Genomic DNA, 18,386 nt, shown 5'->3' with positions numbered 1-18,386 from the left:
TGGATGAATCATTTACAGTAGATCTGTACTTTGTCACATACATCTATGAAATACATTGTTCATATGAAATTTAAAATTTTCCCAACATCTAGGCTGTTCCACAAAATTTCGGGATAACTGCCAGGTGTCAACAACTTACAGCCATGCTATTTTTGTGCAGAGTCTCTGGTCATCTTCAGGTGTATAGTGGCTAAAGTACACTGGGATCCTCTGTTTAAACTGTGCATGTGTGGTTTGCCACTTGCCGCTGCAATGTGTTACTAGAGCACATAAGCCTCTGTTGCAAGTCTGTACACTGCTAGGAGCACCCTCTTCAATTCAGATTGGTTGTCTCCAAATGGTAAAACGGCAGAGCAATGCCAATTACGCAGAGCACAAAGTTTTTCTATAACAGGATATAATATATTATCTGACTGCAAACTCCCATCCCTATTGATAAGGGCTTTTGATAGTTGTATTTTCACCACTTTATTAATAACACAATTCCAAAAGTTTGAAGTATGTTGGCGCAGGTGAGTACATCACTGGTGTTCCACAATGAACTGCCTTGAACAGTGTGCATCATTTTTCCTGTATATGATTCACCATACTCACACAGAATCTTATAAAAACACCTGTACTGCACAGATCTAAGCCATCTTAGACTGATCCCAGAAGTGCCAAAATTTTTTTTGTGGATGATGGACACCTTATGTTTTCTTAACACACTGCCTATTTTTGCAGAAATGTTTCCAATATATGGCAGGTACACTATTGCCTTGAAGACATCCTCTTCCTTGCTGCATAATTTGTAGAGCTTTCTCTCTGTATCTCCTTAAATGAATATCCATTTTCCAGGAACACAGTTTGGAGATCTGCCTTATCATGCAGCAAGCCTGGGTTCGATTCCTGACTAGGTTGGAGATTTTCTCCACTCGGGGAGTGAGTGTTCTGTTGACCTCATCATCACCGACACTCAATGTGGCGTCACCCGAAATAACACTTGCACCTGGTGACCAAACTTCCCTGTATGCGGCCTTCTGGCCAACAGTGCCACATGATCATCTCCTTTCATTTTTATAGGTAAATAAATGTAACAACAAATGCTAAATGCCTTCCACAGTGCAATGGTAAAGTTAATCTTTGATAGAGAAGGTCGTGGGTTCAAAGCCTGTTGGATGATAATTTTATTTTTAAATCTTTATCAAAATGACTATTATTATTTTCAATTAATTGGTTTCAATGTAATTTTTTTAACTTTTAATCATGTGTCACATCATTTTTATCATCATACTAAGTTTTTTACTTGCTCTTACTTGTCTTCCTATCACTATTTTTTCCATTTGGAATAAGCCTCTGTCACCTATAACCTGTAAATGAGTTCCAACCAGGACTGTTCATCGGTCAGTATAATGTCAGCTCGCAGCAAAAGTAAGATGTAGCAGATAGATTTTATCGCTGCTGAAACTAAATTTTGCACCTTGAGAATGGCATTGCTCCTGTCAAAATATTGGTGGTGGTCGATGACGTCACCCGGCAAGCAAACCTGTAAGTTATTTGAACATTCAATTTGCCAGGAAAAGTTAAGGTCTCACATAATTTTTTTCTGTTTTGTGTTTGCTGGTACAGTTCAGCTTTAATTGATGTGAGCAAAGTGAGTGTGATTAATAGTTCTGCTGCAGGTTGCCGACTGCCGTTTTCTCAGATACATTGCACATCAAGAGGATATGGATAGATTAGGACATGAGGGTAAATTCAGGGCTACAGGGCTAAATTCAGGGCTGCCACTGTTCAGTCACTGGTCATTTAAAACCAGCTGTGGACAGAGCATCTCGTTCCCACCACACTGATGGTGGCAATTTCCAACATCACTCCACATTACTTGAACAGCGTTTCAGCACTTGTGAAGTGATCCACTGTGTTTGCATGTCACCTTTAACCGAGTGGTAGCGGTGTGGCAGCACTGCAGTGCCACGTGACAGATGTCAACTATCAAGTAATTTTAAATGTAATTAAATATTTACTTTTCACTTAGAACATTTTTTTCATATGATGTGTCATTTTTGAGATATTTAGTTTCCTTAAGTTAAAAAAACATCCGGTATATCAACAATTTTCCCCAGTGTGTCAAAATTGTGAAACAGTATTGTTTGCCAATGACAATAACATTCTAATAATGACAATAACATTGTAATCCATTATGAGCCACGATGTGTGCTGACCGAAAAATATGAAGAAACACTCGTGCATGTATACACGTGGATCGGCAACAACAAATTAAGCCTAAATGGATGGAAGAGAAAAAAATAAAAGAGGCACTTTGAGTAATAAATTCAGTGTATACTAACTCGTGCAATAAATTCAGTGTACACTAACTCATGTACTAGAACAACATAATTATGCATATGGTCATTGTATAATTACTTACAGCATAACATTCTGGGGAACGAATGAGCCAAATGTACAAACATTCTTTAAGCTGCAAAAATTGGGTGTAAAACTATAACAGAAAGTAGCAAGAGAACTCACTGCACTGGGCTGTTTAAATCTGTGGGAATCTTGATTTGATCCATGTGAATATAATTTTGCAAACAGTAATCCACATAAAGAAAGACATCAATCTCTAAGGCTGCACAGAGTAACATGGCTGTAGACGCGCAATCGTGGGACCGTTACCAGTGATGGGAGGTGCATGGAAATGCTGTAGGGAAATACCAAGTGCTGGAGGGGAAGTGCCATTCTGAACAAAAGCCTGTGTTCACTTTTTTGCAAATATTAAGTGGACCCCTCCACACCCACACTTGCGTTCTGACCAATCAAAAAGATCTACTGTCACCACCTCTTCTTTGGTTACTATCTATACAGAATTCTGATGAAAATGCAGCAAAGCAGCAATTTATTTCTCCCTGTTTTACTACCTTTAGAGAAACATCGTAGTGGCAAATTTTGAGTGAAACCTACATTTTTCTTGTTGCCTTATTAAAATTTGCTTCTTTTGCAAAACACAGTGGAGTTTACACCTTGTCATCTCACTAAAATGTTACAACTGCAACACAATTCTGAAACTGTGGTCTACTGAGTGTATTAAAAGAGGAACTGAGGAAAAGTAATGCTTATAAAAAAGCATGTCCTCGGTACAAAAATGTGTGATGTATTCACTTCCGCTGTTCCACAGCTCACAGCATTTCTTGTTTCACCAACTATCAATGGTCCTTAAAAACTAAATTCTTTCATCAAAAAAGTCTGTAGTTAGCGGAATAGGAAGACATATAAGGAAATACTCTCCTCTTTGCATGCTCTCATTTTCCAAAATCTCATTTCGATATTCAAACCACTGAAATTTGAGGAATTTTGCAAATATTTTCTTCTGCCTTTACCTCTGCAAATGAATGTGGTACATCAAATCAATTTTCTAGAGAACCTGTGCCCAAGCCTTAATGAAAAATTTAGTGTCTTAGCTAAATTTCACATGCAGCAACATATTATGTAACATGCACCAAAAAATAACTTCATAACGACTCCTATTTTACATCACAAACTTCTTCGAATTGTTTTGCCATATCTTATTTAAATGGAACTATCACAATAACTATCACCATTACGGAAATAATGGGCACATCATCATAAAGCTGACACAAAAAGCTAAAAGTAATGGAAAAATGAAATTATTTTACTAAACAGTTTCCGTAAAATTGTTAGAGAATGATCACCATAGGGCGTGCACCTTGACTCTGACACCGCAGCATGTTGCTGACTAGCTGAAAGGAGGCAAACACTGTCAGCCTCCCCTCCCAAACAAATGAATGAACTCATCCAATCCACTGGACAATACCTAATCACTGCACATCGCCATTGTATCCAATGCACACTCTGCCCAATGAACAGGTCTCTACATGAAGATGAGTCATCATTTACATCTCAGAAGCAAATACAAAACAAAAACCTAAAATAGTGTTTTGATAGTGTCAAAGATTAGCTGAAATGAAATGTAAATTATGTTGACAATTATGCTAGACACTAACTGCTGTGATTAAAAGGCATTTTTGATATTCAATAGAATAGTGAAATATGATGTAACATGTAATACCACAGTAAAGCAAACAATGCAACAATGCTCATATGACAGTCTGTCAGTGGGGTGAGGGGTTAGATCTGGTGGTACGGTGTATTTTTAACATTTTGGAAGTTGAGTGCGACTTTTAAGTATCCATTAAAAAAGATACACTTCTGAACCTGTTAAAAAACTGCTTAATACTGACTTTTAGATCATTGTTTTGAAAGAAAAATGTCTGACTACACTGTATTTTTCCCTTCCTTACATTTGTATCTGTATATATTGGCCACGACATCTAGGTAGGTGATTGTTGCAGTGTCTGTGTGTTTATGGGTTGCACTTTTTCTTATGAATTGTCAAGCCAATGGCAGCACGGCATCTCTTGCCGCAATTGTCACAATGTATCTGGCTGCTGAGGCAGGAGCAGTGGTAGCATTGCGAAGCTTTTTCTGCCTTAATCTGTCGAACAAGCCTTCATCATGCTTCGACATTCCAGATGATATATCATCACACCACTCTGGTCTCATGCTAGCCCGTGCCTCCCATCTGTTTGTGTCGATTCCAAAGCTCTCCATATCTCGTTTACAGGAGATAACATCCTTATAATTCACACTGTCTATGGATGGATAAATAAACAAACAAATCGAGGCAAACAGATTCCAGGAGAAAGTCCCAATAGGCAGAACTCACAGCAACTGACTGGGGCACACCGCCTAGAGACCAAAAGGCCTAAATAAGCAGCAGCCGGGAGTTCCACGGTCATACCGTCTGCCAAGTGAACACTGTACACATCATCCTCTAGATGCACTATTGGAACATGGCTGACTGCTGCTGAATCAGACTTCATATTAAATCTAACGACTGTTTGTTGCTGTGCTGATTATGGCTTGGGGTATGTTGCACACTTTTCGCTATCATCGTTCCACCATTAATTTTGTTCGCTCACACCAACCTGGCTTGTTCAGATTTCGTGAGAACGGTATACTGTACTGCAGTAATTTCTTTGTGCATAAAAAAAACGCAAACACAAGTGTAGAAAAATCTCATGCGATCTGCTGGCCTTCGACCACCAGGGGCCCCACTTCAGCTATGATTCCAGACTTGTCTGACCGTGCTGGAAGAGTCTGAGTCTCCTAACCACCATGTTACATAATGGTGCAGTGTTTCTATACATTTCCACTTAAGCACGGCTTCTTCCAGGAACATGGATCCCATTCAAATTCTCACAACAAATTATTGGAAGGTTCTACACTTCATCAATGGGCTGCATCACTCTGTTATGCAGTGTGCTACAGCACTGTGACACACAGATTTCAGTGTGTGCCAGGATTGCAGACATGTGTACCTGCAAACAAACAAACAGTTAATTAGTTATTTGAGATGATACAGGCCTACTCCTTGTACAGTATGTACATAAAAGTGTAATACACTCTGGGGGGGGGGGGGGGGGGGGTGGGTGGGGGGGGCTTGGGGGGAGGGGGGGATATGCATCAAGAAGAAATTATCCTAACGGGATAGAAATCGATGAATGTGATGTACATGTACAGACAGACAAATTATGGCAATTTCAGAAATATTGCATGATTAGTCAGAGAAACAGCTGCACAAATTGAGCAGGTCAATAATGCATTGGTTCACATCTGGCACTTACACAAGCAGTTACTCAGTTTGTCATTTATTGATAGAGTTGTTGGATGCCCTCCCGAGTGATATCATGCTAAATTCTGTCCAACTACCACATCAGATTGTCAAAATCCAGAGCTGGTTGGTGGGCACTACCCACAGTGCTAACCTTCTCAATTGGGGAGAGATCCATGACCTTGCTGACAAAGGTAGGGTTTGGTAAGCAGAAACACAAGCAGTAGATATTCTCACCGTGCACAAGCGGGCACTAATTTCCTGAAATGCAAGTCCAGGACGGCTTGGTAGGACAACAAAACAGGGTGTAGAATATCAACAATGGACCACTGTTCTATAAGAGTGCTGCAGATGACACCCAAAGGGGTCCTGCTATGGCAAGACCATCATTCCTCGTCATCAGGCCACATAGTGGGCGACAGACAGGTCGGTGCCCAACACTGACCAAGGCATCTACACGTAAGTCTTCAGCCTGTAATGTCACTGAATGGAGTAGAATTGCCTTTTGTGATGAGTCCCACTTCAAACTGAGCCCCAATGACCAGGAAGACGGGTCTGGAGACACATCGGACAGCTGTGGGATACCAACCTGACTGTCATCAGACATATGGCCCAACAACCAGGAGTGATGGTCTGGTATGCCATTTCTTTTCATAGCAGGACCATTTCGTTTCTCATCCACAGCACCCTTACAACACAACAGTACATCGACAATACTGTACACTCCATTTTGTTGTCCTTTATGGAAAGCCATCCTGTGCTTACGTTTCAGCAAGATAATGCCCGCCCACACACAGTGAGAGTTTTTACTGCCTGTCTTCATACTTGTGAAGGCCTACCTTGGCCAGCAAGATCACCAGGTTTCTCTCCAACTGAGAACATGTGGGATGTAATGGTCACAGGGGCCTCCAACCAGCTTGGGATTTTGATGATCTAATGCACCAGTTGGACGGAATTTGGCATGATATCTCTCAGGAGACATCCGACAACTCTACCAATAAATGCCATGCCAAATAACTGCTTGCATAATAAGGGCCAGGGATGGTCCGACTTGTTTCTGACTTTCTCTGTTTGTGAAGCTCTTCCTCTTGAATAAGTTGCCCAATTTTTCAGAAATTGTAATCATTTGTTTGTCTGTACATGTGAATCACATCTACCAATTTCTGCCCCATTAGCACCATTCCTTCGTGGTGCATTGGTGTTTTTTTGTGTCTTAGAATGCAGTTTTACAAAATCGATATTGCTTCTTTTCTTCATTCACATTGTATATGATAAATTCTTTTAAAATAAAAACTATTTTGCTCCCCTCAGTTCTGTGTTAAGCATTTTTCACTAGATGCATAAAAAGTTAAACAAAGTCTCAGACTGTAGACGTAAGACCTGAACAGACCTTCAAGTGTTGTGCTTCAGTAAGAGACTTGGAAGCATCTCATTACAGACTTGCAGAAAGAATTGGGAAGGGATTGTATGTGACTATCTCAATATACATTTCATCTTGGAAGTACCATCTGAGAGCATGGAGATACCGATTTCTAGCTTTGATTTTATCTGCTTTCCCAACAAGAATAGAAAAGACTCGGTGTACAGCGATTGGTAATTACTTTTTATATACAACTATCTTTCATGAAATATATGTGACATCCATAAAAAGTGCTTTATCTGACCGTTATTGTCAGAAGCAATGAAAAGATGACTAGCATCTGGGATCAAAGTGTCTTTTGGTAGGAAACAGGGTCATTGCAAATTAAACTGACCCAAAAATACCATGAGGGATTGAAAAAAATAAATAAATAAAAAATGCAAAAGGAGCAATAAAACCAAACTACATTTAATTATGAAAATTTAATTAACATATAAAATTGATACCTAGTTAGCCTTACACAAAATAAAAAGAGCCATTATATTTTTTGAAGGCAATGATTTACTGTCAAAAGAATGAAATTTTATAATATTTTGTTTTAACTTTTCTTGCAATATAAAAATGTAGTTAACTAACCTTTAACTTCCAGAACAAAGCCTTAAATTGATGTGGAACTGTAATGGCTGTAAAGTACAATTTAGTCCTTTTTGTAAGTAAGCCAAAATTTACAGAGCTTCATTAATTTATCAGCTCCTTCCTATCCTAAATTACTTCTTAATTTTGACCAAACAAGCCCGAAGGTGGAGAAGATGGATTAAGTACTGGTGGAGCTTTTCACAAAAGTAATAAATCCTGGTGGCAAGCGACCCTCTTTTTTTTTTTTTTTTTTTTTTTTTTTTTTTTTTTTAAGATGTCTGCTCCATTATCTTCCACCTTCTATTTGGATGGAACTGTGTTACAACTGCCTCAGAAACCTTAGTGGCAGGGAAATAATCAAAATCAGCAGTCCTCAAAGACACAGTTTTCTGCACTTTCTTCTTGTTCAGCCGTTAATCAGGACCTAACATATTCGCAAGATAGTGAAAGGGTTCCAGCACTTGCTTCTTTCTTGTCTGTTATGTTTTTATAAGATTCTATATCAGGACTTTCTAAATGATCAGTCCACACTTCAATAGCTTGTGCAATATTCATGCTGTCTGCTTGAGAAAAGTCCAGGACCTAAATTGCTCAGACAGCTGATGGAGATGATGAATGGTATCTTTATAAATTATAATATTATCTAGGATTTTGCTTGTTAGCAGGGACTTTTTCAAAAACCTCTGCTTCAATTTCTACATATTCAGAATAATACAGTATTAAGAATGGATTAACGTTTCAAGTAGTTTAATCATAGCAATTTAAACTGAACTATTTCACTGTCAAAACAAAACAAAAATCACAAAAACACAACAAAAACCTATTTAGGGATTTTATGAACACTGCTAGGAAGAAATCTTTATTTAATACCGAGTGCTGTGATCAAGAATTAATGGATAACTACCAGCAGTGTGGCAACAATCTTAAACGTTTTGTCAGAAGTAAATACTATGTAATATGCCAAAAAATCTATATTCCAAGAACAAAGCAAGATGAATTTGTAGCATTATGAGCCACAAAACTAATAAACTTGGTAAGGCAAAAGATATGCAACTTCCAGACAATAGTCGCAGTGAGGTATCTGAAATTAAATTAAAATCATTGGCTTCTAAATTCAATGAATTCTTCGCAACAATAGTATAAGACAGAGCAACCTAAAACTGACTCCATTACATACACTTAAAAAGGATTTGCATACTGCACCGCAAAACACCAGTTATGCAAAATAATCTGCTTCAAAAGATCTAAGATTTGTCACAAGAAAAATTGGAGATGATACAACCTCAGCTATAACATGGCCTGTGTCCATAGCAGAAACATGTAAAAGGTGGAAAACTACAGACCTATACCCTTCCTTTAATCTTTTTCAAAAACCTTTGAAAAACTGATGAAAATCAGACTCACAAGCTACCTTGACACCTTTAATCTTCTGAATTGTAACCAGCATGGTTTTTGTACGGCTCACAGCACAGAAACAGCTATACAAACCCATATGGAAGAGACAGTTAGAAATTTAGACAACAACAAAAGTGTGGTAGGAATCAACCTAGATCTTTTGAAGACCTTAGATACAGTAAGCCATCCATTCTTGGAAAACTGGAGGTAATAAGTATCAGAGAAATTGGGATCTGATGCTACAAACATAATTATAAGTGATAACAGGAAATATTTATCCATTACAGCTGAAAACATTCTGAAGGGTATGCAGCAATTGTTTCGTGTTAATTAATTTAAATGAGAAGGATGACCACCATTTGTTACTGAGTAACCAGCAGGTAGAGAAGGTACATGTTTCTTTAACATAGAGGAATATTTTGAATACCTAAATCACTAACAAATACTTCAATTTTCTCATTGCCATTTGGATCATGGTGTTCTCATTGTAAATTTTATATTTCATTTTCATACTGTTTAACTTTAAATGATGTGCTAAAGGTGTTCCTCAAAGTGTACTGCATGTATATCAAATCATTATTTACTTGGTCAAAGAGCACATGTAAGACTGATACATTAGCTCATTTGCCTATATCAACTTTCTGTATCATCTACGGTAAGTGATGCAAGGAATAATAATAAACTGAACTGAACTAAATTAAACTAACCTAAACGGAAGCTGCAGACTGGTTCAACCAGCAGAAAGAAAGATGTGCTGTTGGCAGTAGGTCACTCAAATGGTGGCATCATATTTTTTTATTTTCTTTTGGATGTTCTGATCGAGAAGAGTTTCATCATGCGGAACTTTAATAATGGAGTATAAATGTAAAAAGTTCGACACAGGTATGAACAAAAGGCACAAACAGAAATTTTGTACACACACTGTCCATAAGGAAGTGTTTTAGCAATAAATAAGTGCACAAATCTGTATATTTCTGGAAAACAATGTCAGAAAAGAAAAATACTTTTACTAAGCTTTATGTACTGCAGACAGGAAAAAATTTATGTAAAACCACCAAAACAGAAGGTAAACAATGCACTATTGGAAAAATTAAGAGATATTTCACACATTAGGTGTCAAACAACGAGCCCACTGGCTCCAAACAGTTGATACATTCAATACTAGATTGCAGCACCACACAGATGTGGGACTTCCATATCCCTGTGACCTCAGGGAAAAAACTGTTTGTGGTACACATATGTCCCACTGGTCATGAAAGAGACCAGAATGTGTATAAGTTAACCCAAAAGTTTAGTTCTGTTTGCTGTCCATTTGCCTATTAATCTTTGTGTGTTGACCTGCAGACAGAATTGTGAGCACAAAAAGAACTGATCATATGATGACCCCCATCTGGGGTTGTTCGGCCACCTAGTGCATATCTTTTTATTCAACACCACTTTGGCAACTTGCTCACTGGTAGTAATGAAATGAGGAGGACAACATGATACCCGCCCCTCCGGCAGGTAAAACCAATGACACAACTGGGAATCGACCACCATCCCTTGCATGGGACGAGGCATACATTGGCAGCAGACTTTTTCACTCTTTCATTCATTACTATCATATGGCATAATCTTCTATGGAAATGCAAATACAGTCAAAAAATTGTTGATCCTACAGAAGTGTGCAGTGAGAATATTATGTACAGTTGATAACCAAACATCTTGCATTCCTTCAAGGGCCTACAGATCATTATACACACTCCACTCACCTCAGATGGTTATAATTAAGGTGCAGCTACTCGCGGAGGTCCACTGTGGGCTGTAAATATTGTAAAAGAGTGAAAATAAATGAGTCCAAACTGTGGCCACCAGGAGCAAATCTGGTGCTGTTCGAAATTTGTATGACATCCACATTGTCAGTTGACAAGCCAAAATGTGAGCGAACAGCACGGCTGACGAGAAGAGGGACCACACACTGTTAGGGAAATTGTTTTATGTGAATGGCAACAATTGCACTGTTGTACTGAGAGAGTATCATTGGTTGAAGGGCCTGATGTCATTAAATGGTTTAAAGAATGAGATGTGAAAGCATAGCTGAGCTTGGTGTGACATAGGAGGAGAAAGGCATCCTATCTCTCTTGGAGTTATTGACGAGGTGATGGTTGCTCTAACTGCCCATGCACCACATGCTAGTACTCTTAAAGTGTCACATGAATTGTCCATCCCATGGTCAACAGCATGAAAAGTTTTGTGGCGTTTTACAATTGTATTTGTACAGCTGTGGTGCAGCAACTGAAACCTCATGGTCCGCAACAATGTTCTGAATTTGCTCTTCGGTTTCTGGCATGGATCAAAGTTGGTGGTGCATTTTACACTACAAGCTGCAGTGAATACACAGAACTGTGGAATTTGGGATACTGTTAAACCGATTGTTGTGAACGAATAGCCACTGCACTCGCCGTATGTGATTGTGTGCACCTTTATTCTCAGTCCTGTTTTCTTTGAAGAGATTACTCCAAAGGGTCTGTCAGGTGTATCTTGATGTCTGCAAGTTTTTGAAACCTCTCCATACAGTATGTGATTCCTGCTTTCGAAGAGTGCCAAGTGTGCAGAGGTTACTGTTTTCACATAACTTGGGGCAACACCTCATATCACACGCACAGTGGTAGATCTGCTAACTGCAACTTTCCACAAACAAGTTATCTCCAGACGTTTTCCAAATGCATGGCCTGCAAGATCACCTGATCTGAATGTATGTGAATTTTGGCTCTTGGGGGACATCTAAAAGAAGGCGTTTATCAGGTACACGTTCGATCTTTACATGATCTGAAGGCCTCTTACATAATCTAAAGGCAATTATACAGAAACATGTTGCTCAGATTTCACTGGAACTGCTGCAAGCAACTGCTGCTCACATCGTTTTAGGCTGCAGTCACAGTGGCTCCGATATCAGTGGATTCATTGGATGACGGATATCAGCCAAAGACAGGCAATCTTTTCAAATCGTTATACCACTACGGTCATGGTCGCACAATAGCCGATCTTATCTCCTGAAAGTACAGATTTCAGACGACAATTGGTGAAATTCAAATCAGTTTGTTTTCTTCAGTCAAATCGACCAATGTTCTTGCAGATGAAACATGGAGTGTTGAGAAACATAAGTTTAGACCAAGAAAAAGTGAGTTTGTAGCATCCTGAGGATGAAAATATCAGCCACCTCCGACACAAAGGCAGCAGAGAACTTCACCAGCAACTTAAAGATGCTCGTAGATTCTGAGGGTTATCTGCCACAATAGATTTTTAATTGTGACGAAACAGGTCTATTCTGGAAAAAGATACCAAAGCCTATCTTCATAACAGCAGTGCTACGATGTGAAAATTAAACTGCTGCTACTTCACCATTCAGAAACTCCACAAAAGCCTTCAAGAAGAGTAAAATCCAGAAGAGCAGGTTAAATGTGATGTCGAGGTCCAACATCAAGGCTTGACTGATACATGATCCTTTTTGTGATTTGGTAAATGAAGTGTTTGCTCCAGATGAATGTGCTACTCCATCTTGATTGTTATGGACAACGCTCCTGACCATTCTCCAAGACCACCTCCTTGGAGAATTTCATTTCACCAAGATCCAATTTATGCCTCCCAAAACCACTCTGTTACTCCAGCCTATGGATCAGGAGATTATTTCTAACTTTAAGGAGCCATACACTACAGCACTCTTTGAGCATTCGTTTGCGTTGACTTAAGCTACCAATCTCACACTCTGAGAGTTTTGGAAATATCACTTCAACATTACTGCCTGTGTCAAGGTAATCGAAAAGGTGTGGAAAGGAGTTACCATGAAAATTTGCACTTCTGCTTGGAAGAAGCTTTGGCCGGAGTGCATTGTCGAATGTGACTCTGAGGCATTTGAGTCAGTGCCTGTGGAGGCTGTAGTCCACGGGATTGTCTTTGGCCAAGAGTGTGGGGCTGGAAGTGGATAACAATGATACGGATGAACTTGTGGAAGATCACAGCCAAGCAATGAACACCATAGAGCTTACGGAATTGCACTGTGTTTCACAGCAGGAAATTGTGGAGAGTAATTCTTCGGAGGAAGAGGAGAAGGTCGCAGTAACAGCAAAGGAGCCATCTTCTGGCCCAATAAGAGAAATGCTGAAAGCATTTGAATTGGTTGCATCATACAGTGAAAATTATCATCCCAATAAAGCAGTGGCTATGCATGCTACAAATTTACTTGACAATAATGCTGGGTCGCATTTTTGCCAAGTGTTGAAGCGTCGGAAGAAACAAACAACTATCGACAGCTTCCTAGTACAAAAGAATTAGTTATGTATTGTGAATAATAAGGTACATAATACTGTAGGCTATGTATAATTTTCTTTGAATAAATGGCACTAACAAGTTAAAACTTTTAGTACTTTTCTTGCATGGAATGCATTATCGTATTTTACATTAATTAATATGGGATAAATTGTTTCGCTTAAGGAGTGTTTCGCACAACGAGGAAGACTGTGGAACGAATTATGCTCACTATGCGAGGTTCCACTGTATTAGACAATAACTACAGCTAGGCAGTATAACAAGACAAGCAGCATCTAGATCTACCACTGATGTCTCTCACACTCCTTGATGAGTGGTAGTACATCCTGCACTTCCTGCAGAGGACACAGTGTATACAGGAGATGGTAGTACTTGAGGTACCTCTCGTACATGTCTCTCTGTAGCCCTTACAATCGTTTGACATATCAGAGAGATCTGCAGCTGCCTACAAACACCTACGAACACCAACTAACTCATTTCATATCTGAAAACAGCAATCCCAGTTAGGCTGCATTGTGGCTGGTGCAATATTTTAAAATTGCAGTAAACAAACAATTTTTTATCCAACCTTGCTCATTCTGTCTCGATTTCTGGATTTGTTATGCTACGGTCTTGCTAGTTTCCTTTAGGAACTGAAGCGGCAAGCACGAACAACAAAAACAGAAATGTAAGCCTACTGGAAAAAGCGTAACAACCACAGGTTCCTCGCGATAAACAATTATCCAACATGAAATTCTTGTAAATCAACTAAGATGAGGAAATACAAATATCGGGATAAGTCCTCACGGAAAGAATTTCTCGAAGCGTAACTGGCTTACCCGCAACGCAGATCACAGTATTTATGCAAAAACTGTTTGTACGCCGTGATTAGGAATGTGAAATCAATCCGATAAACATATGTTGCATAACATGTCGTTCGGGAAAGTATTTGCAGTTCATACAAATGTATCGACTTTATTGCACTTCGCGTCATGAACTGATGGCGTAATTGGAATACATATGTAAAACATTTTAAAATTAAATACATGAAATTTATTATTAACAGCAAGTACAAAGCCTGGGAACTATCACACATGGGCGGATTAAAGGGGGGGGGGGGCAATGCCCCCTCTTAGAGTTGAAACTAAATTAAAATCAAATGGCAATTTCTGTAGTCTGTGCCAAGTTAAGCACGTGAATTTAATCTTGGCCAATGGATTTAGTCATTTAATTCAGTATTCCCCAAGCCATCCTACATTGTGTGCCCGAGAGAATGGACTACTTGTACCAGTGACTTGTGCTCCCCCTCCTGTTCGTATATCAGTCTCTCCCAATCTGCCACAGCAGCATGCTTTACACTTATAATTTTCAAAATATGGTTCTATTCCCGGCGGGGTCAGGGATTTTTCCTGCCTCGAGATGACTGGCTGTTGTTGTGTCGTCTTCATCATCATCATCATTCATCCCCATTACGGTTGGAGGAAGGCAATGGCAAACCACCTCCACTAGGACCTTGCCTAGTACGGCGGTGCGGGTCTCCCGCATCGTTCCCCTACGCTCCGTCACGGAGTATGGGACTTCATCATCATCATCATCATCATCGTCATCGTCATGTGTATATATATTTATGAACTAAATTGGAAAAAGTATAACTGACAACAAATTAAGAACTACAGTTTTAATTTTAGTTTATTTGCTTTTAATTTGCTTATCAACTCGGTGTTAAGAAATGCCTTATGAGCTTGTTGCTGTTGTGTTAACAATTATGTAAAAGAAGTTACTCCGAAAAAGGTTGTGGACGCTACACATTTCAAGAAATTTCGAAAGTTTTTTTCTCTAAAATAAAACACATTTTTGCAATAGTTTGATATTTTTAAGTAACAAAACAGCTTAAAACAATAGTTTTTGAAGGTTTTTTTTCCTTAACTTACAAGGAGAGACCCCCTGGGTCTTCTTTCTCTTCTAGGCAACCGCCCCCAACCACAAACCTTCATTAATACGCCCCTTCTATCACAGTCTAATAGATACTACGGCTGGGCAAACGATACTCGCAATCGAACGGGATCGATATCCCACAACAATAAAGTATGATTCTGCATAAATTTACAATTTCGTGAAACAGTGCAGAAAACCACCAAATCCTACCACTGCACAAACTCCTATTCTGTCTGTATTTATTTACAGTACGAGGTCTCAACCAGTATGTGTGTACGTATATGTAAACATTTATACGTATTTTTAAGCAAAGGTAACAGACAAAGTTGAAAATATTGTCCTCCAAAAGAATATTGCTTGAGTGAGCCCACCATAATATTTTATTTCGTTATGAGAGGCGGTAATGATTAGCCCGGTAACTTGAAAGTGAGTAGTTCAATCCCCGATCACATGTTAAAATAACAGATAAAAGCAGTACCAGATTTTAATGAGTTTGAAAACAATACGGCAACATTCAAATGAAAAATTAAGACAAATAATCAAGAATTAAATACCTAACAAACGAAATGTATCGTATTGCAGTGGCTGTAATTTTTATTGCGACAATAAATTACAACGGATGACCCGTCTTGCAATAATACTTAAGATCCCACTAGATCGCGGGACGAACGAAAGCTCGACAATTAACACAACCATGATTATAATCTTTATTTATTAATTGCCGTTGTTACGCGTGATCTGCATCCTAGAAGATATTTCAGTTCGTGTTTCACAGGTATTTTAATTGTTAAAGCCCATAGTGCATTGAAGGCGCCAAGGCGTGTCATTTGTCATAACGCCAACCACAGCCACTTTGAGACGCATTCACTCTGAGCACACACACATTATATAACTTTGAATTACACTTGTGGCTGAACATACGCTGGGCAATACCAACGACAGCCACTTCAGCATGGTTTGCCTTCACTCCCAGCATACAAAATTCATGTTTGGATTGTACTTGCGGCTCAGCATAAGCTGAGCACTGAGAAAAATTAGTTATAGACTCATTTAATGCTCCCCTCCACGGAAATCTTTAGTAAAAGGCGAAAGATTTATTCGACTTGAAGGGAAGCCAGAGTAACTCAACGTTACACTTCTGCGTTATTTATGATTTTTTATCGTATCCTTTTCAACAAGAACACATAGCTTAAGTTCAATTTATGGACAAATCTCACTATTAAGTAAGTGTTAATTGTAATTGTACAGAAAAATGCATCATATTTTAGAGATACGAACACACATGATTACAACCAGGAGCTTTTTTCATGAATCAGAACCATTTCTGGTCTCGCTGTAGTGTTTGCTACCCATTCAATACTTTCACCACAGAGGCGAGAGATGGCAGCACCAACTGTGGCGCGTATTATGTAAGAACAGTAGACAGGTGACCCTGCGTGCGATCGGCGCGGCGGAGAACAGTCGTCCCCCTCATCTCTCCCTTGCGCCGTGCGGCGGATGAACTGTGTCATTGGGCATCCAAAAAATATTGCCTTACCAATGGACGTATGCACCTTATTTACAGCCCCACTATAAAGTGGGGAATCCAGACATTATATCCACACTAAAAGCAAGATATGACGAGGAAATCCTACTACTGGCGACATTTTAGCTGAATAAAACGAAACGTGCAGTCGTAACTAACAAATACATTTCGGTAATTGCTTTCACAGTACCAAAACGAATAAACAATTGATACAGCAGGAACCGGTACTATTTACACTGTCTTGGTAATCAGTTTTGTACCTGCATGATATACACCATTCTGGTGTTACAATGATTAACACTTATGTATCTGATCTGGTACTGTAATCATGGACACTTGTTTTGAGGAAAAAGGTTTTCTTTTCTCAGTATACTTTTTTTTCATGCATGATTGCTTCCAGTATATAAATGCAGGGAAGGTGTAAGATTTAGATCTTTAAAGAAAGGTTTGCATGGTTTTTTGCTGCTCACTTGTTTCATTATTCTTAGAATTACCTTTTGTTTCCTGAAAACTGTTATTGCCTAGTGTACATTTTCCCAGAAAATGATACCATACTTCAGTACTGAATGTTCACGAGCAAAGTATACAGCCCTAACCGTTTCTGCACTAGTATTGTTGCCAAGAATTCTTACTACATAGCTCATTTTTGCTAGTTTTGAATTTAGGGATGTGATATGAGTGCTCCATTCAAGATTTTCCTGGATATGAATCCCAACAAGAAATCGGCGAGTACCCACCTCCCCCACCATCAACAGCATGAGCGCCTAACTAAACATTAGAATGGATAAGAAATTTCCTTGAACTTTTTTGTTTTTTTAAATTATGGAGGATAAATGATATTTAGTTTTCATAGGTTTTTATTAAACCCCGAAACAATGAGACAACTGATAAGTAATTTTCAGTGCATCGTGAGCGCTACCTACAACTCCTCCTCCGAAAACGGAAGCTCATTATCTGCATTGCTGGCGGATACTTTCAACACAACGTGCTTCCTCTGCACCATTCCTCTCCCTAGTGACATTTGCTTCACTCACACCCCACAGCGCCATTTTAAAATCAACCAAGTTAGAGGGTGTACACTATACACACTGCTTGTGTACCACTATATCCATGGACTCCTTACCCCTGAAATGGTAGAACTTGGAAGACTTTCGGTTGCCAATGCTTTCGGTCTGACGAGTGCCACACAGCGATGTAGTAGCCATTACATTATTAAAGCTGTGTTGTGATCTCAGATAGATCGTTTATTGTAGCCAAGTGAATAATAAAGCAGTTTCTGTTCCATTGTGAGAACTACATACAACTCGAAGAAGGCATTTTCATGAGATATTTAAGCATGTTGACTTGAAACTTTTTGGGAAGTTGCAAGAGGTGTTGCTGAATATGACAAGCACCTTATACATTTTTATCCCCCATGCTTAGTTTATTTCTTCTTAATTTTTCACTGTTCAATTTCACCCCATGGGTCAGGGCCATGTCAATCAATGTTAAATGATACCTCTATAATATGAAAAGGCATGGTATTTTGTATATAAATGTAGTTTTGAAAGTAACTTATTTGGAAAAATTTGGTTGTTTTT

The 18,386-nt window shown here is 38.9% G+C and overlaps 1 non-coding gene across 1 annotated transcript; it reads right to left on the bottom strand.

Annotated features, from left to right (window-relative positions):
• Positions 1 to 16,285: 16,285 nt before the first annotated feature.
• Positions 16,286 to 16,404, bottom strand: LOC126476625 (U5 spliceosomal RNA). The gene has a single exon (XR_007587111.1). It is a non-coding gene; the product is annotated as a U5 spliceosomal RNA (small nuclear RNA).
• Positions 16,405 to 18,386: the final 1,982 nt, after the last annotated feature.

This window comes from Schistocerca serialis, chromosome 4 (assembly GCF_023864345.2).
Source record: "Schistocerca serialis cubense isolate TAMUIC-IGC-003099 chromosome 4, iqSchSeri2.2, whole genome shotgun sequence".
In the NCBI taxonomy this organism is placed as follows: domain Eukaryota; kingdom Metazoa; phylum Arthropoda; class Insecta; order Orthoptera; family Acrididae; genus Schistocerca; species Schistocerca serialis.
Note: the sequence above shows the minus strand (reverse complement) of the source record. Positions and strands in the feature narration are given on the sequence as shown.